The sequence below is a fragment of the Carcharhinus amblyrhynchos genome, chromosome 5 (genome assembly GCF_965287045.1).
Source record: "Carcharhinus amblyrhynchos chromosome 5, sCarAmb.v2.hapA, whole genome shotgun sequence".
NCBI classification, from domain to species: Eukaryota; Metazoa; Chordata; class Chondrichthyes; order Carcharhiniformes; family Carcharhinidae; genus Carcharhinus; species Carcharhinus amblyrhynchos.
The window spans coordinates 74,537,798-74,561,636 of NC_137328.1; the positions used below are offsets into that span (position 1 = coordinate 74,537,798).

General features: G+C 39.8%; 1 protein-coding gene across 3 annotated transcripts in view; it reads right to left on the minus strand.

Moving 5' to 3' along the window:
• Positions 1-23,839, minus strand: part of apc (APC regulator of WNT signaling pathway) — a 215,649-nt gene that overhangs the window by 175,947 nt on the left and 15,863 nt on the right. The window contains exon 1 of one of the 3 annotated variants that reach the window (XM_080189008.1): positions 2,568-2,638. The exons of the other annotated variants lie outside the window; for them this stretch is intronic. The gene's annotated coding sequence lies outside the window, so the exon portion shown is untranslated. Of the gene's footprint in view, positions 1-2,567; positions 2,639-23,839 lie in introns of those variants that run through there. 3 annotated transcript variants of the gene reach the window in all.

Consider the following 23,839-nt stretch of genomic DNA (forward strand, 5'->3'; position numbering starts at 1 on the left):
AAATTAAGGGGTGGTAGATATAGGACGGATGTCAGAGGTAGGTTCTTTACCCAGAGGGTGGTGAGGGATTGGAATGCCCTGCCTGCTGCAGTTGTAGGTGCGCCTAGTTTGGGGGCGTTTAAGAGATCCGTGGATAGGTTTATGGATGGAAAGGGATTGATTTAGGTTAGAGGGTCATTGCTTTTTTAACTGGTCGGCGCAACATCGTGGGCCGAAGGGCCTGTTCTGTGCTGTAACGTTCTATGATCTATGTTCTATGTTCTATCCCACCGCTGTGTGTGACCTGCAGTGTGGAAATTGGCTAGGCTACCCGGCTTTCTATATTACAACAGTATCTACATATTAACAGTACTTAAATTGGCTCTAAAGCACACATTTTGGGATGCTCTCAAGGCTGTGAAATGCAAGAGCAAAATGCTCTTTTCTTCTAATCTCAACTCTTGTTCACGATTGCAAAAATTTGTTAAGTCTCAAGATCCACTGCTTTGCCCTTGCTGGTTGCTGGTTAATAATGACGAAGGCTTCTTGGCCACACACTCTCACGCTCTGAAGGCTCTCATGGCCTGGGGGATAAGTGCAGTAAGAAGTCTCACAACACCAGGTGAGACTTCTTACTGTGTTTACCCCAGTCCAATGCCGACATCTCTACATCATGACTGGGGGATAAGCTGTAGGGCAAGAGTGAATATGAAAAAGTAAAAGATTTACTATGTAGCAATCAGCCACTGAAACCCAAATTCAATCCTAAATTTATGATGAGTTAACACACCTTAACCAGGGAAGAAGTTGGAACATTTCATTGTTCCTTGACTTTTGGGGGGGGGTGAGAATGGTTATCTTATTGCTATCCAATTGCTCAAAGTATGTAGATGTAGACGTCAGGCAAGGGTGGTGGATCAGTTTTGTTTCTGATGTCTTCCAGAGGAGAACATCCTAAGAACATTCATTGACTCAGTTCATGCAAAAAATAACTACATGGACATAATCTCAAGGCCTTCCAAAATTTGTAGAACAATACCCCAGCAATAGTCATATCCTTCAAGATGGCAGAGAAAAGAAAATATTTATCTGCTGTACCCGAAACCACAAAGTGATGTCTCAGTTTAGAAAAATTCATATTACCCAAGTATGACAGAGAACTGTGAATATTTTACTTATTCCAAGTGTGAGGATGATAGATCCTCTAATAGTTAAGAGAATAAAGTCAACATCATATATTGATGATACAAAATTCTCAATAATAAAAACAAAATATCTGCATTTCATGCATTCAGGTATGATTAGTTGTAGCTTGAATTTCTGCAGCAGGCTATATATTTTTTTAAAAACACTATACATTGTTTGCAATTACATATCACTAATTCTACAAAGGAAAACTGGGACCCGTGCAGATAGCAAATGCATTTAATCATTGCAGAATAAATTTTGAGAGTAACTAAAAGAAGTGAAATTCTAGATAGGAATCAAAATACATACAATCCAAATAGGCTCCAGCAAAAATAGAACACCATTGTAACATTCTAACATTATGTGCTGCAATTCAGCTGTACACGTCTTTATATTCCTTCATAGGCTTCGTAAAAATTCTCCATTTTAAAATAGAATCCTAAAACATCAGGGAAAAATGGTTTATGGCTTTCACTTGAATGCAAGTGCATAACAACCAGATTATCATACTTTGTGTTCTGAGGTTGACATGCATTGAGAAAAATCCAGTTTTAAATGACAGTTCATAAATAATTTAACAAGATTTTCTGAGCATTCAGTTCAAAGCGCAGATTTCAGCTGAGCTATTGTGCTTTTTCATACAAAAGAAATTACAACAGCTGTTTTTCCCTTTCCGTAAAATCTATTTCATGATACAATTTACTCTTGCTAACATAGCTTCATTTCAGTTCAAATGTCACACAAGACATTTTTGTGTTTATTAGGGTTTCCATTATAACACAAAATCGGACTTCCCAATTTTTTTTTTAAATCAGCAATGCAGCAATGTTAGCTCTTACACAGCTTTTGGAACAGAAATTGAAATCAGCCATAAAAAGCACTGTTCAGCTGAGATAAAGACACAGCATGGCATCATTAAAACACAAATATCTTATTCTTGGAATACAGAAAACCATGAGGAGCATAAACTGATCACCAGATAAACCAGAAATGAAAGAAGGCAGATTGCAATTTTTAATCAACCTCTGCGTCAAAACCTGGTACAGGCAACTGCAACGTAACCTCATAAGCAATCTGTTTTAGTCACAATATTTCTAACCACAATAAACAAGGATTTCATTTAACATCTGTTGTTGAATTTTTTGGGTTTCATTTTAGCTTCCTGAGCCACTGTCTTTTTCTTAAACACCATCAATCCTTTTACACAGTACAATGCCTCCTTCTTTCCCAACCCTTCTTTTCAGAGCAGGAAAGGCTGATGTGCACAAAATAAAGCCTTATCTGATCTACTGTAATAGCAAATCCATTCAACAATAATTACCGACAGTGTAACAATTATAATATAACCTCCTGGCAATAAAACACAGTAATTCTATTTTACAAAAATTATTTTCACCTACCCCATTTCTGAAACAGTGTATACCTCCATTTTTTCCACCCTTCCCTGTGTTAAAACACAAGTGAATACAGCCATTCCACTCACGTGTCTGCTTAATCATCCAATCAGATTGCAGACAATCTCCTTTAGTTCTGGAGGATATTTGCTGGCCTTCATCCAGAAGATTACACAGCTGCTTCCCATAGTCAATTAAATCCCTGTCTATATGAGTGGTAGAGGCTGCTTGCTGTAGCAGATGACTGGCACAAGGCCAAAAGGTCCAAGCGGCTAGAAGGTCACACCAGCTGTCACCAAGGCTCGGAAGTGGCAGCAATTTATAAAAACCAAAATCGCAGCGTGCATTTGCTCAAATCAGCTACAAGCAGTTTTCTCTCTTCTTTGACAAAATACCCAAACTTAGCCACAAAATTAGTATTCTAACTGGTTCAGTATCGCAGTCAGTCGTTATGACACAGAAAGAACACATTCAGTTCATTTGAGTCCATGCAGTTTCTCTGTGGAACAATACACTCAATCCTATTCCCCTCTCTATCCCCAGACCTTGAAATTTATTTTCTTAAAGTGCCTATCCAATGTCCATCACTGATTGTCTCAGCTTCCACCACACTCATAGGCGTCAAGTTCCAAGTCATTGCCACTCACTGCGTAAAACAGTTCTTCCACACCCCCCAACTCTTCACCTCTTGCAGAAAACATTAAATGTGCTCCCTGGTCTTTGTTATGAGGACAGCTTTTCTTCATCTAATTTGGCATAATAAAAGCTGTCATAGGAACTTATGAAGTAGGAGCACGGGTGGACCACTTGGCCCACTGAGCCAACTCTGCCATTCAGTGTAATAATGGCTAATCTTGGGCTTAACTCCATTTTCCCACCCACTCCCCACATCCCTTAATTCTCTGTTAATCTCAATTCTAAGTAATCAGCCCCTTATTCAGAAAGTGACCCTTGTAATTCAGATTCCTCGACCAATAGAAACTCTCCCTCCGTGCCCAATCTATCAAGCCCTGTCAGAATTCCGATGGTTGCAATGACATCACCTCTCATTCTTCTAACTTCCAAAAAATATATGCCAAATTTATCACTTTCTCATGGACAGACCTCTCACATAAGTCTGGTGGGGAAAAAAAAGCTCATATTATTATCCAAAGTGTAACACTGTGGATGCTGGAAATTCTTAACAGGTCAGGCAGCATCTATGAAGAAATAGAGAGTTAAAGTTTCAGGCTGAGATGACCTTTCATCAGAATCCATATTCGTTTCTATACTGCACTATCATCAGTTTTGGCTGATGTAGTGTGAGGATGTCACCTCTTTTAATTGTACAAAGATTGGGAACAGCAGATGAAGCAGAAATTCCTAACAAGTTAGTGAGGCATTGGATCAGACCAGCATGATGTGACACATTCAGGGAACAGTCCTGGTGCTTAATAAGCAAGTGTTCAGGCAAGTATGAAGAGCTTCGGACTTTACCCAGGTTCAACAACCATGGAAAGTCAGACCATTGATATATCATGACAGCAAATCTCCTGATCGGATAGCTACAAGCAGGACAGTGCTAAAGGATACTATCAAGAATACAAAAGTACTGTATGATAAAGTTAATTTAATCTTTCAAATGTCACAAATGAGTGTGGCTGATTCCTTCAGGAATGCAGATATCTAACATGTTATAGGAATTCCTCCCAGAAACTACCACCTCTGTTTCCTCCTTTAAGATTCTACTTAAAAGCTACCGGTCTTTTGGTCACCGATCCTCATCTCTTCTCGTTGACACAATGAAAAAATGTATCTGATCATATTCCTGTGAATCACCTTGGAACATTTTGTTATACTATACATGGAAGAACAGAACATAAGAAATAAGAACATAAGAAATAAGAACATAAGAAATAAGAACATAAGAAATAAGAACATAAGAAATAAGAACATAAGAAATAAGAACATAAGAAATAGGAGCAGGAGTAGGCCATCTAGCCCTTCGAGCCTGCCCCACCATTCAATAAGATCATGGCTGATCTGAAGTGGATCAGTTCCACTCTCCCGCTTTCTCCCCATAACCCTCAATTCCCTTGTCTATCAGAAACCTATCTACCCGTGTCTTAAATATATTCAGCGAGGTAGCCTCCACCACTTCAATGGGCAGAGAATTCCAGAGACTCACCACCCTTTGAGTGAAGAAGTTCCTCCTCAACTCCAATCTAAACTGGCCCCCCCCACTTATTTTGAGGCTGCGCCCTCTAGTCCTGCTAACCTTTCTACGCGGGAAGAATCTCTCTACCTCTACCCTATCTATCCCCTTCATTATATGTCTCTATAAGATCCCCCTCTCAGCTTTCTAAACTCTAATGAGTACAGACCCAGTCTATTCAATCTCTCCTCATAGGCTAATCCCCTCATCTCTGGTATCAGCCTAGTGAACTTCTCTGCACTCCCTCCAAGGCCAATATATCCTTCTGCAAATGCGGCGACCAAAACTACACACAGTACCCCTGTTGCGGCCTCACCAGTACCCTGTACAGTTGCAGCAAGACCTCCCTACTTTTATATTCTATCCCCCTCGCTATAAAGGCCAACATTCCATTCGCCTTCTTGATCACCTGCTGCACCTGCAGACTGGGTTTTTGCGATTCGTGCACAAAGATCCCCAGGTCCCCCTTCACCGTAGCATGCTGCAGCTTTTCGCCTTTTAAATAATAATCCCTCCTATTATTTCTACCAAAGTGGATAACCTCACATTTGCTAACATCATACTCCATCTGCCAGGTCGTCGCCCACTCGCTCAGCCTATCCAGATCTCTCTGCAGACTTTTCGTGCCTTCCACGCAATTTGCTTTTCCACTCAACTTCATGTCATCAGCAAATTTCGTTACCCTACACTCAGCCCCCTCCTCCAGATCATCTATGTAAATGGTAAACAGTTGAGGCCCCAGCATCGACCCCTGCGGCACTCCACTAACACCAACTGCCAACCAGAATAGCACCCATTGATTCCAACTCTCTGCTTCCTATTAGACAACCAATCTTCTATCCATGCTAACACCTTACCCCCAACTCCATGAACCCTAACCTTTTGAGAGGCACCTTATCAAACGCCTTTTGGAAATCTAAAAACACCACATCCACCGGTTCCCCTCTGTCTACTGCACTAGATAGTGTGTGGAACAGAGGGGGAACAGGCTGGCTAAGAATAAACTGTTTCTACTAGATGAAGGCTCTCGAACCAGGGGCCATAATCTAAAAATTAGAGCCAAGCTTTCAGTCAATTAAACAGTCTTCGGAACTGGTTTTCATGGTCAAGACAGACAGTATGATCTACCAGCAACAATAGATCAATACAGAAAGAAAATGCACTTATTTATGTAGTGTCTTTCAGAACACCCAAGTGTTCTACAGCCAATGAATTACTTTTGATATTCAGGTATTCAATAATGCCAAATAACAGAAGTTTCACTTGAGATCTGTGCATTTATTATTTTTTGAACTTCTGAACAATTTGTTGTTTCCACAATTTTAACCTTAGTTTCATATCTGTGACTAAATCAAATTACATGCAACCCAACATGATGGCTTTAACTAGTAAATTCTATGTGATAGTTATACAGTGAACAATGTTAGTCTACATCATATAGTGTCTCAAATCTAGCTGTCCAAAAAAAGTTGTCTAAAAGCTGCTCATTTTTAGAATATGCCAGGCATCAATTCTAACATAACATTAAAAAACTTACCTGAACAATTTGACTCAGTGTTGCATTGGCGTGTTGTGGTGTCTGACTACTTATTCCCTTGAAAATTGGCACACCAATCTATTTCCACGCTATAAGCAACCTCTGACCTCACCCGACCTGAAACCTGGCAAAGCCTTAGTCCCAAGATTGCCAGTTTTGAGACACTACGTGTGCTTCTAATTCCCCTGGAAGATTTAAGCTTATTACCTATCTGCTTTAAACCAATTTTATGAATGTCTGTCAAAAAAAAATTCAAACTCTAACCTCTTGTTAAATTGCAGCTATTTCCTGACCGCTTCTTTGCTCACTCAGACCCACTCCATGGATCTCTTTTGCACCTAAGTCTGATGATCTATCTTTTCTAGCACCTATGCCAAGCTGCATAGGCAATGCCTTTCTGTCCATGAGGCAGTCTATACTGGTTTGGAGTGCATGTTTGTATGGTATGAAAAATAACATTTATTTTATATGTTACTTGCTTCTCATACATTCTATGTCGTCCTCATTTCCTTTTCAGCGCTCTCCGGTGCTTTTTGTATTCAGTTTCACTCTCTACTGAATTAGAACTGGCAAGGGAAAGCATTATTGCTACATGGGATTATGATATAGGATCAATAACAGGGACCCATCTTAAAGGAGGGAATGAAGGAGGACTGGGAACCTAATGTACCTGCTTACAAGGATGATAGAGAAAGAAATAAATGAGTATTGGGTCAGTATTGATGCTGTTACACAAATAACAAAGGATGTTGAACTAGAGAGTTCAAAGTTACAATCTATTTGGCTTTAAAAAAAGTTACAATGCTGTTGGGTACACATGATCGGTCAATAAATTGGAAGCAGATAGGACACACAAATGCAGGCAAACCATATCAGGTGGCAAGAACTTTAGATGATGTTATTGATAATGGAAGACTACCAATTATGCTAATTTAATTAACAGTGTAAAGGACAATAAGAGTGAGGAATTTCTGAAACGTGTACAAGAGAATTTTCTTTATCAGTATGTTTCCAGTCTAACTAGGACAGAAATATTGCTGGATCAAGGTCTAAATAATGAACTGGGATAATGTAACATGCTTCAGTGGGACAGCATTTGGGAAACAATAATAGAGTAGTTATGGAAAACAAGGAAAATTTAAATGTGAAAATATTCAGCTAGACTACAGTTACTTTCAGCAAGTTGAAAAGTCAACTGACATCAATATAACGCGATCAAAGACTTGTAGGTAAATCAGCACTAAGAGACCTTAAAAAGATAGTTCTGGTGTGACGAGACATTCCCATGAGGGGGGCAAGGAATGGCATTCAAATCCAGAGCTCCCAAGGTGGCTAAAACATAGAGATTAAAACAAAACAGAGAAAGCTTCTGAGAAATATTGGATTCTAATTCAATACAGGATGAAATTGACTAGAAAAAGCACAAGGGAGTGCTGAAAAGGAAATAAGGGAGACAGAACATGCATGAGGAGAAATTAAGATGTAACATAAATATGACACTAAAGTTGTTTTTATAAACATACAAATAGTAAAAGTGTAGCTGAAGGAAGAAAGAAAAGGGCAACTAAGGCACCAAATGAAGATGATCCAATATAGGCAGTGGGTCTGGTTTGAGCACTTTCCATTGTCTTCCTAAAGAAGTAGATATGCCAATCTCAAAGAGCAGGTAGTTGTAAAATTAGATATTGATAAAAATACTTAAAAGGTTAGCAGAGAATTAGTAACCAGTGTACACAGCTTTAAATTGACAAATGAAAAAAGTCAAAGTCAATATTGAAAGACTATGTATATGTAGCAAGCTAAGATCCAGAATGCACTATCAGAAAGGGTGTTTGGATCAGAATCAACTGCAACTTTCAAGAGAATAAATAAAACTTCAAAGGAAAAATTTGCTTGGCCATGGGGAGAAAGCAACTGAGTGAGATTAATCAAATAGCTCTTCCATGGATTAATCTCTACCTTGGATTGCTTAGGCATATTGGCCAAATGGCCTCCTACTATGCTATGATTTTAAGGCGTTTTATCACATTTTTCTGCATTTTACTGTATGTTACCCGAATGCCATATATAGATTGAAAGAAAGTTTAACAATCTTCAATGACCTATGCACATAATGAATTAAATCTGGCCTTAAAAGCATGGAAACAATGTTCATTCCAAATCTTCAGGGTTGTAGTTACACTATAAATTCCAGTCACAGGCTGATATAGTACAATAGGCAACCAGCAATCTGCATTATTTTACTGCCTCCACCTTACAAAGCAACAAAGGACACTCACAGGCAGGCACATGTGAAGCTCCACTTACTGGACAGCTAATTTCTAATGTTATAAGAGAATGATGTGAAGCTTATAAAGTTTCCAGGAGGTCCAACAAAGCATCATTAGCTGTGCATCAAGCTGAAAGTTATATGAGACTAGGCTCAACAAATTTGATGTCTTAACTACTTTTTAAAATCTGCTTGGGAACTGGGTCACTGATCTAATCTGCAAAAGTGACAAAACAATTGTATAAAATAATTGCTGCAGTATGGAAAGCAGTTGCATTTGCTGACTAAATCAACCCATGTGGAAAGTTAGCTTTTGTTTAAAACACATGGAATTTTGTGATCTTGTATCTCAAATTTTGTCTACTTTAAACAAAATGTTGAGTTCTTAAGTTTATTTATTAGTGTCACAAGTAGGTTTGCATTGATCCCTAACTGGATCTTACAAACTTTAGGGTCTGATCAAGGGTCATAACTTGTTGCGTAAGCGTATCAAAGGCTACGGAAGGCAAGTAAAAGAGATCAGCCATGATTTAACTGAATAACTGATCGGACCCGAGCAGTGAAATAGCCTACTGCTGTTGCTATGTATATGCATATGATGCTATAATTCTCAGCGACCCATCAAAAATATGTATACAGTCCAGCTCCTCCACAAGTCATCTCCAAATTATACTGGCCACAAACTTAACTCCCAGCTAATGAGTACAATATTGTCACATTTGAAGAGGTACCCTGCTACAGGTCATTACAGTGAACACAAAACTGTGTTGTGTTTAAAAAGATTGTTGAAGGATGTAGGAATTAAATACGAACAGCTATTAAACTAGGTTGCTTAGATACAGAAAATAATTGGTTCACATTTGGATGGGCTCAATGGCCTTTTCATAACACAGGAACAGGGTTACTAATACCAGAACAGCGTGGGACTTGGTCCCGCTCCAGCAGAAAGATGAATACTAGAAACAGCTTTAAAAAAATCTACAACACAACGCATATCATAAAGAAACTGGTGCCAAATGCAGGGTTTAATTTTGGTTTCGTACAAGTTTAATACCTTACCCGTTGAAAACATTCACAAAACATTATCATAGGCTGTTTTTACAGTACAGAACTCTCAGATTTTATAACAATGTACAAATGTCCATTCTGTGCTTTTCAAAACTAATCCTGCTCTCTTAAGAGCATTTTAACAGGGGTATAAGGAGTTCAGTCTCAAAGTCTTAATTTACCAGGCGGAAATTCAAAACAAAGACCGACGTTTATTCATTAATGTATCTGACCATTAAAGAGAATTCTAAAGCACTCTGATTAAAACTATATCTTGTATGCAAAAAAGGCAGCTTTCACAAAATGGATTTCTTTAAAATAGTTACAGTTGAAACATTTCCAGTTACTATAAGTCTTATTCTGCCTCTATTTCTGACCTGCAGAGTATTTAACAGAAATTGGTGGGAAACACTTTGTGGAATGATTCCAACAGCTAAGTTCCCAGCAGTGAAGTAATTCTTACATTTTCACAGAAGAATACAACCTTTATGAAAGAGAAACACAAGGTATATTGTATAGAAACTAATGTGAACAATTACATTTCCACATCAGCACAACAGTTTGAATAATGCTACAGTAATTTAACAGTTGGTAATTCAACAATTGCATTTGTTTCTTCCATCTCAAGAAAATTTATCAGATATCTCCAGTGCCACTGAACAAAGTGCATAAATTTATCTTCAATTCCACGAACCAAAAGTATCCATCTATCACAAGCATTATCATAAATCTGCAAATATAAACTATGAACATTATTATTACTAATGTTATGTGCTCATTTTAAAATTCATCATTTTAATTTATCAACTTGATATTTAATAAACAAACCCCAAGTTTTAGTGAGAAAAAACTGCATTGAATCACATTTCAATGGAGCATGGTGCTCGGAGTGTTTCAAGATGAGGCACATCACAAATTAGTAATGGAGCACTGCTCCAGTTCTTGTACAAAGTCTCAACATCAAGCTTCAGCACCAACATGCACAGAGAATGTGCAAGAGCTGACCAAAAGGTTCAAAATGAGTCTGAAAATGCTACAGCTCAAGAATGGCAAACAGAAACATAAAAATATGCAGATTAAATTTCAGATACCCAAAACATTCCTTCACTAGTATTGGGGAAAATATCCCAAGTACATGAAAGAGAAGTCCAAATATTGGTGACACAAAACTGAAATCTTGCCTGTATATCTAACAGAGATTTTGGGGGAGAGTGCAAGGCGAGAAGAAAGGTGTGTTCTTCCCAATACTGAACCTTTATGTTAAATTGGCAAGAATGCATCATCATTTACACTTCACAACTAATACAAGCTTTAATTTGAAAAAGGAAAAACAAAGATATCAGAATTTTCTCAACACTTACCTCAATGTTCACTCTCCCACAGTCAACATCTCCCCACAGCATATGTATTCTACCCACTCTGATCATAATTCATGGAGTCACAGCATCTCAAAGTCCTCACCCTTTCACAAAAGCAACCCTCCTAGTTCATACTGGGATTCTTCTTCTTCCCCCATTATTATTCATTTTTAAAGTGTCTCCAAAAGTTAATATATGCCAACTATGGATCTTTAACATACCATCAAAGTATAGGGAATAATGATAAATTAATCCCAGTTGCATACCCTTGAAATGTAAAAGTTCTCAACAGAAGTTTCTTAAACTAAAAATTGACAACTTAAACTAAGATGCAAAGAAATAGCTGGGAAATTAAATCCTGGGGCAGGATTCTCCAGCTGCACTTGCCTCAAAATCTGAGAATCCTGCCCAAGGTCACTCAACCTTTGCATGGTCCGCCCCCGACAATTCCTGTAGCAGGATGGATGGGAGAATTTCAGCCCTGGTGTTTCATTTGATTGGCTGAAGCTCAACTTTTGCAGTGATATAAAGCATATATGTAGTGTCAATGCTGTTATAAAAAATGCACACAACTAGCACTGCTATAGCATCTTTATCACAGAAGGATATACCAAAGTGTATCACAGAGGTGTTCTCAGCAAATCTAGTATCTGTCCCTTTGACTTTACCTATTTCACCAATTTGTCCACAGGTTTTCAATCAAACCACCTGCCTGTTCTGCTTTTATTGGGTGTGAATCTAAAGGAATGTCAAATGTAAAGTGAACAACAATTTATACTGCACAAGAAAGTGCTGATTAGTTGGCAAGTGAAATCCAACTGGTAAAAGCATAGTCATGGAAAATGTACCAGTTAACTGCCAAGTTTCATTTAAATTCAAACCAGGCAAGTTGAGTCTGACTAATCAAGGCACTGCCTGGCAGAGGAGAACTGTCACCTATTTTGTTTAGTTGAAAAAGGAACAGATTCCTGCTAATCTCAAAGTGAAAGTCACTCCAGCTGAAATGAGTCAATTGAGTGGAAAGTGCAAGATTCTTGGCCTTCATAGCGAGGGGGTTAGAATACAAAAGTAGGGAAGTCTTGCTGCAACTGTACAGGGCACTGGTGAGGCCGCAGCTGGAGTACTGTGTGCAGTTTTGGCCACCGTACTCGCGGAAGGATATATTGGCTTTGGAGGGAGTGCAGAGGAGGTTCACTAGGCTGATACCAGAGATGAGGGGGTTGGACTATGAAGGGAGACTAAATAGACTGGGTCTGTTCTCGTCTCTCTGTATCTAGAAAACAAACATTATTTTGACCTCAACTGCTTCTGTTTTAGAGAATTCCACAGGCTGATCACTCTCCAGCAGCTGACTGGGGCAGCATGGTGGTTAGCACAGTGTCCTCACAGCACCAGGGGCTCAGGTTCAATTCCCAGCTTGGGTCACTATCTGTGCGGAGTTTGCACATTGTCCCTGTGTTTGCATGAGTTTCCTCCACGTGCTCTGGTTTCCTCCCACAGTCTGGAAGATATGCTGGTTAGGTGCATTGACCCTCAGACACCAGAGTGTGGCGACTAGGGGAATATCACAATAACTGCATTGCAGTGTTAATGTAAGTCTTACTTGTGACTAATAAATAAACTTTAATAAACTCTGGGTGAAGAAATTTCTCCTCAACTCAGTCCTAAATGGTTTATCCCAAATCCTGTGACCCCTGGTTCTGGACTCATCCACCATTGGGAACACCCTTCTTGCATCTACCTGTCCAGCCCTGTTAGAATTTTATAGGTTTCTATGAGATCCCCCTCATTCTTCTAAAATCCAGTAAATATAATCCTAACAGACTCAATTTCTCCTCATACATCATCCCAGAGATCAGTCTGTTAAATCTTCGCTGCACTCCCTTCATAGCAAGAACATCCTTCCTCAGATAAGGATAACAAACCTGCACATAATATTCCAGACTGGGTTTCATAAAGGTTCAGTATAACTGCAGCAAGACATCCCTGCTCCTGTACTCAAATCCTTACGCTATGGGGGCGTAATAATTTTAAATACCAGATCTACCTCCACATTCCCGATTCCACAGGGGACTCCTACACTCCATACGCATGGCATTCCATCTCCATGCCGCCAATTTGTTCCTCGGCCTGGTTACACTACACCCGGATCTGACCTGGCTGGATGCGCCCCTGCCCCCCACCCCTCCCCAACCCCAATGCTCAACATCACCTCCCTATGTTTTACACCTACCACACATAGATTTATGATAAGGGGCAGGAGGTTTACAGGAAACGTGAGAAAAAAAACCTTTTCACCCAAAGGGTAGTGGGTGTCTAGAATTCATTGCCTGAGGGATGGTGAAGCCAGAGATCCTCAATGTTTAAAAAGTATTTAGATGTGCACTTGCAATGTCAAGGTATACAAAGTTAGAAGATGGAAATAGAATAATTGGGTGGTTTGTCTTCAACAGGCACAGATGTGATGGGCCAAAGGGCCTTTTTCTGTGCTGTATATCTCCATAATTCTATGAGATGTGGTCTTATAGCAAGAACTAATACAATAAAGAGTAACCAGTTCAGTGTGAGAGTCGGTCTTGATGGAGGAAGCAGCAAAAAGGAACTAACATTCAATATGGAGATGGCCATAGAAAAGATCACTAGCAGAGAAATTAAGCCCAGTTTAGAAACTAGGAAAGGAGTGGTTGGTCCAGTAGTTGTTAGAGAAATGGATAATAACCTAATGGTTGACCAGTAGAATATAAAGCCAGGATTCAGCAGAATAGGTTCAGGAAATGAAAAATTCAGACATTGTTTGGAGGAGATCAGCAACACAGCTGTTAATAGATAGACGTGCTTAGGGTTTACAGCTGGGGATCACAGCAGACAACTAAACAGAAACTATCAGAATAGTGGAATATATCATAGCAGCAAACAGGCAATGGTGGTGGAAAAGCATTTCTAGCATAAATATTCCAGCAGAAAAATTGTCCAATAAAGTTGCACTCTATGTTCTTCAACAAACGAAGCTTAAAGTTAAACAAAAGAAAATAGAAGCAGATCTCAGATTATAAAAACATGTTTTCTCAAAAAAGCACGCAAATTATTGCAGTTTGAAAGCAATTAAAAAGTGCTATGAAAAGGTTCTGCACTTTATTTAAAAAAAGTGCTTACCGTATACATTTCTGCAAATCCAAGTCTAAAGAAAAGCATCAAAATACACTTCATGAATAATTGACCTACAATAACAAAAATAACTTTTCAAAGGAAATCCAGCACCTGAAGGAAAAGCTGACACATTTAATCATTAAATTATACAAAAATGGATGGAATAGGAAATTGCTAACAAATTATGACCAGCTTGATGGGAAAGAATTCCGAGGAAGAACCCACTGTTGTCCCCATTCAGTTAGTGAAGCACCAACAGGCAGCTGCTGCAATTCATTAACAGAGAAAACAAAACTCTAGAGGATGTAGACCATTCTATGTAGAAATTAAAGTCATTTCAAGAATGAGAGCAGATTCCTACAATAAATAAGTTAACACTGCATCACAATAAGGACTGATGAACATATTGAGGAATGCCCTATTGCCTTATTTTGAAAGCTTATTTTGAACACTACTTTATGATTTACAAATAAGATAATATCAGACATCGAATGTAATGTTTCACTACTGAAATAGAACGCAAATATATTTGTTGAGATCCAAGAGGATTTATCTTCTCTTTACAAGAATTTCTGTATTCAAAGCTTATCATGTGCCAACAAAGCAAGTGCATCTTGCATTATGAATCACCTATTTTTTCGAGAGCCAAACCTCTCATCTGCAACTTTACAAATGCAATAAATAACCGCTCTAAGAATTGAATTAGACTGTGTGTGATTGATGATAGAAATAAATTGATTTTTCTAATCAACTCTATTTATCTTATGGCAGAGAAGGCTTAATAGTCTCCAGGAGAATAAGAAATCTTAAAAGACAAAAACACAAAATATTTACTTATATTTAAAAGCTGAATATCTATTCTTGATCAAGAACATTGAGCCCTGCACATTTTGACTTACCTATTCAGATTTGCAATTGACTTCCACAGTCATCGTCAAACATATTTAAATGTACAGCTGCTGATTTAAATATGCTATTAATAGATAATACAACTATTAACATGTTTATGCGAAGAGATTAAGCCATAGTCCAGGCTATTTATCACTGTTAATGACCTACTTACATTTAAAAAATTCACCAACCAGGAATCTCCCAGATTCCTCTATTACTATCCTTGGACATGTACTGTCTCATTATCAGGACCAATCTACTAGAGATGACAGATCAGTAGTACAGAATTGGGAGGGAACAGACCTGTAATTCCAGATCAACATTCTCAATAAGCTGTGTACAGCCAGAAGTCAACAGGGAAGCCACACCCCGCCAAGTCGACCTCATTAAGTCACTGCGACTGCATAAAAAATTTGAAGAGACCACAAATTAAACAAATCATCATACTCAAAAGAAATTGGAGGAGGTTTGTTGTTCCAGAGCCGATGAAGTCTCATACAATCAGATCAAACTTTGGGAAAGAAAAACTGCTGCTGATTTGTGCCTACCACTTTCCTTCAACTGATAAATCAGGAAGAACCTCCCTAGTGAACATCATTTGGAAAAAGAACCGAGGATAGAATAGACCCAGAATGCACTCTTGATGGCAGATTTTAATGTCAAGCAGTAAGAGTGCTCAGTGGCACCACGACTGATTTGAGTCCAGAGGCACATATCTGCTAGATTGAGCCTGTGGAAGGTGGTGAACAAACCTACAAGAGGGCTACACGTCACTCCCAACCTACCTGACACAGAACGCATCTGTCCATGATAGCGCAGGTGGGAGTGACCATCCTGGAACACTACCTAACAACATTATGGGTGCACCTACACTGCACAGACTGCAGCGATCTAAGGCAGAGGTTCACCACGTTCTCAAGATCATTTGGGAATGACAATGAATACTTATCTGGCCAGCGACACCCACATTCCATCAATTAATTAAAATTGAAAAATTACATTGCAGCAACAATTACTCCAACCCCCTCCTCACTTTGCTGGTGAAAAGTTCTTTTAATTATTAAATCTGAACTCCTGCACATGAATTTCATCAATAACGTAGGAATTACTATGCAGAAACAGACATGCGCGAGACTGAGCATGCCCCGTGAGACAGAACAGGGAAGGAAAACAAGCAAAATTTCAGCTGAATTTCAGGAGTGCTGCGGATGAGAGACAAAAGCTGTGGTACTTGGGAATTGTTTGATTGAGTTAGTGTTATCGAATTTGAATTTATAGAGTATTTTCCATTATATTGTGATTTTGTTTTGCAACTTATTCCAGCTAGGAAAGCACAATGCTGCGTGTACATGTACAACATTTTAACTTGTACATTGTGTTTTATTGAGCAATAAGTGCTCGAAGGAACCCAAATTTGTATTTAATATTGATTCCTATGGGAATGATTCACTTAAGGCCGCGATTTTCAGGAATGCAATCACAACTTTAAGTGATGATTTACTGTATTCACTTCTTGACACAATCAATAGCCCCTCTCCGCATATACGTATCAATTCCAGAGGATTACAGTCTTTATAGGAGACCATGCACAGCCACTTCAAGCTTCCAATGGGTTCACATCTCCACATTTCATAAAGTTGTAACATCAAGTGACTGTCAATGGCACCTCTCTCAATTTTCAATAATTTCCAAGCTGACTACCAGCAGCAAGGTTCACTCAGTCAATTTCACCCCTCAATTTCCTCAGGGCAAATTTTCCAGAGTCTTTAGACTGCCATGTAAATTGTTTCTTTGATCAGAGACCATCCTCACTTTTGCATTCAGCCTGGTATTCACAAAGAACTCATAGCTGCTTTCTCTGTTGCGGCCTTTTACCTGCGAGTCTCTTTTCCCACACCAAAAAGTCAGAGGCTGAAAATCAGTCCATGGTTAATTCAGTTGCTCCTGCTTTTGTTTTCAGGCATGAACATTTTTGCTCCTGGCTCCTAGTAAGTTTTCGTTGTCTCCATGGTAACTAAGTTACACAGGCTGGTTGTCGAGCAGAATTTGAAGATCACATGACCTTCTTCATTTCTCCATTTTACCTTGAACTAAAGAGACAGTTCCAAAATACAAGCATCTTATAAAACTTCACATTCATAACTTAAGACAGGATGGTCTATGATTTTTAAGGGAACTTGGAGGCACAGGGAGGAGGAAGAGTATAAGTTTGGAGAATGTTATAGATAAAGGAGGCAAAATCATAAAGGGAGTTAGATACCAGGGTTAAAATTAAAAATTCTTGTTCTCCAAGTTCTTGAAGAAATGGAAAACATAGGTTATCAAGTACTAAAAAAAACCCCTTTTTGAGTCAGAATCATGGAATCCCTATAATGCTTAAGGAGGCCAACTGACTTATCAAGTCTGCTCCGACCCTCCGCCAGATCACCTTAACCTTGACCACCTCCGGCCTATCCCCATATTTACCGTGCTAATCCCCCAAGCCGCATTAAGAGGCAATTTAGCACGGCCAATCCACCTAAACTGCACATCTTTGAACTGTGGGAGGGAACCAGAGCACTCAGAGGAAACCCATGCAGACATGGGGAGAATGGGCAAACTCCACACAGACAGTGACCCGAGGCTGGAATTAAATTTGGGTCTCTGGTGGTGAAGCAGAAGTGCTAACCACTGTGCCACCATGCCACCCAGAATCAGAATCATTACATAACAGAAGGCCATTTAACCCAACTCTCCTAAGAAGCAATTCAGTAGTTACACTCCCCTACTCTCTCCCTATAACCTGCTTTTCAGATATTTATAAAATATAGAAAACATCAACACCACAGAAGGCGGCCACTCTGCCTATCATGTTTGCACCAGCCAAAAAATGAGCCCCTCCCCAGATTTTCTAGCACTCGGTCTGTAGCCCTGACGATTACTGAACTTCAGGTGCATATCCTGGCACCCTTTAAATAAGTTGAGGGTTTCTGCCTTTTCGGCAGGGAGCTCCAGGCCCCTTTCACCTTCTGGATAAAAATCTTTTCACTCATTTTTCCTCTAATCCTTCTACCAATCACTTTGAAACTATGCCCCTCATCACTGACCCTCTGCCAAGAGAAATAGATCCTTTCTAACCAAACCACTCACACCACAATCAAATCTCCCCTCAGTTGCATCCTTTCCAAGGAAAACAACCCCAGACTATCCAAGTTTTCCACATAGCTCCATTTTTCAGATTCTGAAACCATCCTTGCAAATATCTACTCACTAACGCTCAAATTGGATTCTGCCAGGGTCACTGCGCAACTGATCTCTTTATAGTCTTAGTTAAAACATGGAAAAAGAGCTGAACTCTTGAGGTGAAGTAAGACTGACCACTTTGACATCGAGGCAGTATTTGACCAAGTGTGGCATCAAAGAGCCCTAGTAAAAACTGGAGTCAATGAGAATCAGGGGAAAACTCTGCTAGTTAATTTCATACCTAGCACAAAGGAGGATTGTGGTTGTTGGAGGTCAATCATCTCAGTTCCAGAACATCACTACAAGGAGTTCTTCGGTACAGGTGCCCAACCATCTTCAACTGCTTCATCAATAATCTTCCTTCCATCACAAGGTTAGCATCTGGAGAGATTCACTAATAATTGCACACTGTTGAGCACTATTTCCAACTCCTCAGATACTGAAGCAGTCATGTCCAAATGCAGCAAGACCTGAGCAATATACAAGATTGGGCTGACAAGTGGCAAGTAAGATTCACACCATACAAGTGCCAGGAAATGGCCACTTTCCAACAAGAGATAATTTAACCATCACCCCTTGACATTCAATGGCATTACCATTGCTGAATCCCACCTTCAATACCTTGGGTTTACCATGTGCCGGACATTGAACTAGCCTAGCTATATAAATACTGTGGCTACAAGAGCAGGTCAGAGCTAGGAATCCTGCGGCAAGTAACTTACTTCCTGCCTCCCCAAAGCCTGTCCATCATTTACAAGGCACAAGTCAGCAATATAATGGAAGACACTCCATTTGCGTGGATAATGCTGCTTTGATGCCATTCAAGAAGCCTGACACCATCTAAGATAAAGCAGCTGCTTGATTGCCACCCCATCCACAAACATTCACTTCCTCTGCCACCAACACACAAGTGACATTAATGTGTACTATTGACAAGATGCACAACAGGAACTTATTCAGACTTCTTAGCCAGTGTCTTCCAAAACCACAAATACTACCATCTAGAAAGTCAACAGACACATGGGAACACCATCACCTGGAAGTTCCCCTCAAGCTGCTCACCATCCTGACTTGGAAACATATTGTCATCCCTTCATTGCTGTTCGGTTAAAATCATAAAACTTTGTTTCTGGTAGCTCAATTTGTGTACGTAGGCCACATGGGCCACAGTGATTCAAGAAGATAACTTACCACTATCTTCTCACAGGTAATTAGGAATGGACAATAAATGTTGGCCTAGCCAGTGATGTACATGTCTCATGAATTACTTTTTAAAAATTTCAGGAATGAAAGCAGGTACGAGATTACAATCAGATTTCACCCTATCCTTTCCTTCTCCCCTATGTACACTGCAAATGGTATGTTGCAAAAACTGCTTGCAAAAATACTTTGCACTGTATCCCAATATATGTGACAGTAATAAATCAATTCAATTCAAAGGAACAACCACGATCTTACCAAATGGCAAAGCATGTTCGAGGGGCATACTCCAGTTTCTAGTTAATATGTTCGTAGCAAGATTTGCAGCTGATTTCTCCTGCCCCCCGCGTCCCCACCATCCCCCTGCCCCCCCGCCCCCTCCTGCGCCCCCCCTCCCCGCCCCCTCCTGCGCCCCCCCCTCCCCGCGCCCCCCGGCCCCCTCCCCCACCTCTCCCCATTACACTGAACTATTTTCAGGCATTTAGTAATTTAACTTTTGGAGCTCAATGTGAAACTCCTACTTTGGCTAAAATCTCTCATGGACTTTCACATTTTACTGATCTCTAGCAGCTCCATATTCAATCCCTTTATCTATGTGCAGAATCAAAATTTGGCTGACCTTGTCAATGATAAAATTGTTCAATATTTAAAAATAGCACCATATCTATCAGATTTGCATGAGTAGTAGTAAATACTTTGCGTTTTATTCCATTACGCTGGTTGAGTATAATCTCTTATTGATTTGAAATAGGTATTCAGTTGAAAAATATTTCAAATAGTCAAATAATACAACTCTGTTCTGTTTTCACAATTTCAATTTAAATTAACATTTCAAAGATTAATGCGCTCTAACAGTAGAATGTGACAGGCATTCCTACGAAGTTCTGAGAAAAACAAGTTTTAGTGAGGAGCTGAAAGAAATCAGCACTAGTAGAAAAATGGTTTTGAGGAAGTTGGTGAAATTAAAAAAGGTATATAAATCTCCAGATCCTGTTAATTTCATCCCAAAATACTGAAGGAAGTGCCCCTGTAAATGGACCCATTGGTAGCAATTTTCCAAATTTCTGTGGACTCTGGATTGGTTCCTGCAAACTGGAGAATACGAATGTAAGTCTGATATTCAAAAATGGAAGTAGAGATTTCATGGTCAAGATTAGATTTTTTAAAATTCCAAACTTTTATTAAATTCAAATTTGACCATCTGCCATAGTGGGATTTGAACCAGGGTCCCCAGACTATTATCCTTGTCTCTGGATTACTGGCTCAAGACAATACTACAACATCACCACCTTCCAACTTTCCACAACAGCGCTTCTGAAACGTCCACTTGTTTCTTCAAGCAAGGATTCCTCACCACTGTGGTTGACAAGACTCTCAACCCTGTCCACCACATGACTGATACTTCTGCTCTCACTCCTTCTGCTCCCTCCCAAAACTATAACAAGGTTTCCCTTATCCTCCACACTCAATGAACAATTTCCCACCATTTTCACATCTTCAGCATGATGGCACCACCAAACACGTCTTCCCTTCCCTTTTCAGCATTCCAAAGGGACTGTTCTGTCCATGATACCCTGGTTCACTCCTCAGTCACCCCAACTCAATGACCCCTTCCCATAGCACCTTTTCTTGCAAAAGGCAGGGGTGACAGCTGCCTTTTTACCTCCTCACCGTCCAAGACCCCAAACAATCGTTCTAAATAAAGCGGCGATTTACATGTACCTTCTTCAAGGTATTCAACTGCATATGTGGTTTCTACATCAGGAAGACAAATCATGGGGTGGATGACCATTTTATGGAACACCTCCATTCTGTCCACAAGCCTGATCCTTAGTTTCTGATGGCTCTTCATTTTAATTCTCCCCCACCTTCCCATCAGGCTGACATATCTGGCCTTGGTTTGCTGCCTGTTGCAGTGCTTGAACGCCACTTCATCTTTCAACTTGGCACTTACTGGACTCAACGTGAAGTTCATCAATTTTAGACCAAAACTCTGTCTCCCATTTTCTTTATCTCTGTGTCAGTTTTTTTTAATTTCAGCCAGCAGCACATAGGTTCTAGGCCCACCTTTTATTTTTCCTGCCCCCATCTCCATTTTCTTGGAAGACGAACTTTTCAGTCATTCAATCTCTTCTGTCTTCTACCTTTTCACACACTTTCTTTGTATCCTTGTCCCTCTCACCTCTTGCCCAAAACCTATTACAACTCAATGAAAGTATACTTGTGTTTTTGGTCCTGGTACCTTTTAAGACCAATTGGTACACAAATAGACACAGGAGATGTCATTGACAGGAGATGACAAGAACATTGCAACTGTTCTTTATTGCTGTCAGTCAACTAATGAGACAACATGGATCCTGCAATCCCAAATGCACTTACTCGCAAAATACAACAAGGCAGACAAAACATACATTAGTCACAGATCTGAAATGTTAACCATTTTCCTCTTCTACACAGATGTTACCTGATCTGAGTTTGATGTTATTTCTGCACTTGGCATGTCCTTTGTGTCTTTTCTTGCTCCATTATGATTCTCTTTTGCACTCTAAGGCTAACTCGACTGTTTTTCAATCATTCTGCCTTCACAGACAGTCCCTTGTCCTTGCCCCACCCACCCTCGCTCAAAACCAATTATATTTCTAACTTTTCCCAGTTCTGATTGTTAACACCCAGTCCAGAAATGCCAATGTATTTTATGAAGTTAGTCTAGATTTTAAAACTTGCATTTGATTTTGGCACTGTTGAGCATAGGGCGTTTCACTCCAGTATGATTCAAATAACCCACGAGGAAGCTTTTATCAAACAAAGTTTATTTTAAAACAATTGGAATGTAACAAAAATAATTAGCATAACTTTTACCAATTAAAGACTTAAACATGACAATATAACTCTTAATAGCTGGTTACTTCTGTTGTTCCAAGGTAAAGCAACATCCCACAGACATACACCCTTACTCAGACTTAGTTAGCACAAAAACATGTATAGAACATAGAAAAACTACAGCACAAACAGGCCCTTCGGCCTACAAGTTGCACCGATCTTGTCTCTACCTATAGGCTTACCTATAACCGTCAATGCTATTAAGTCCCATGTATTCATCCAGAAATTTCTTAAAAGACCCTATCAAATTTACCTCCACCACCACTGACGGCAGCCGATTCCACTCACCCACCACCCTCAGTGAAAAACTTACCCCTGACATCTCCTCTGTACCTACTCCCCAGCACCCTAAACCTGTGTCCTCTTGTGACAGCCATTTCAGCCCTGGGAAAAAGCCTCTGAAATCCACCTGATCAAAACATCTTATACACCTCTATCAGGTCACCTCTCATCCTTCGTCTCTCCAAGGAGAAAAGACCGAGCTCTCTCAACCTATCCTCAAAAGGCATGCCATCCAATCCAGGCAACATCCTTGTAAATCTCCTCTTAACCCTTTCAACGGCTTCCACAGCCTTCCTGTAATGAGGTGACCAGAACTGAGCACAGTACTCCAAGTGGGGTCTGACCATGGTCTTATACAGCTGCAGCGTTATCTCCCGACTCCTAAACTAATTCCTCGATTGATGAATGCCAGTACACCATACGCCTTCTTAACCACATCCTCTACCTGCGAAGCCGATTTGAGAGTTCTATGAACCCGGACCCCAAGATCCTTCTGATCTTCCACACTGCTAAGTGTCTTACCCTTTATATTGTATTCCTTCATCCCATTTGACCTGCCGAAATGTACCACCAAAATGTATCTGGGTTGAGGTCCATCTGCCACATCTCGGCCCAATCTTACATCCTATCTATGTCACGCTGCAACTTCTGACATCCCTCCAAACTATCCACAACACCTCCAATCTTTGTGTCATCGGCAAACTTACCAACCCATCCCTCCACTCCCTTATCCAGGTCTTTTATAAAAATGACAAACAGCAAGGGTCCCAGAACAGATTCCTGGGGCACTCCACTGGTGACCAACATATGTTCTTGTGCTGCTGGATTTTCAGTTTTGTAACACCTATAGACAGAAATCAAAGCCAGCAGTTTGCAGAGAAGGCTATATCCTCAAAAAGAACAAAACATCAGAGAGGTAAACCCAGTCTCTAGCAGCTTTCAAAAGCTGCTACGCAGATGCCAGAATCTCTAACTCCAGAGAAAGGAGGAAAAACACTGCTGCCACTCTCACCTTCAAGCAGCTTCTCAAATCCGAAACTAAAACTGGAATGCTCTGTGAAAAATAGCTACCCATTTATTAAAGGCACAGTACCATCACACAATGAAAGGTCATAAGATTGAAATGTTAACTCAGCATCTCTTCACAGATGCTGTCTGACTTAAGTATTTCCATTTTCTGTCTTTATTTGATTTCCAACATCTGCAATTTTTTTATTAGCATGGAAACAAAGTTGACTAAATGTCAACATA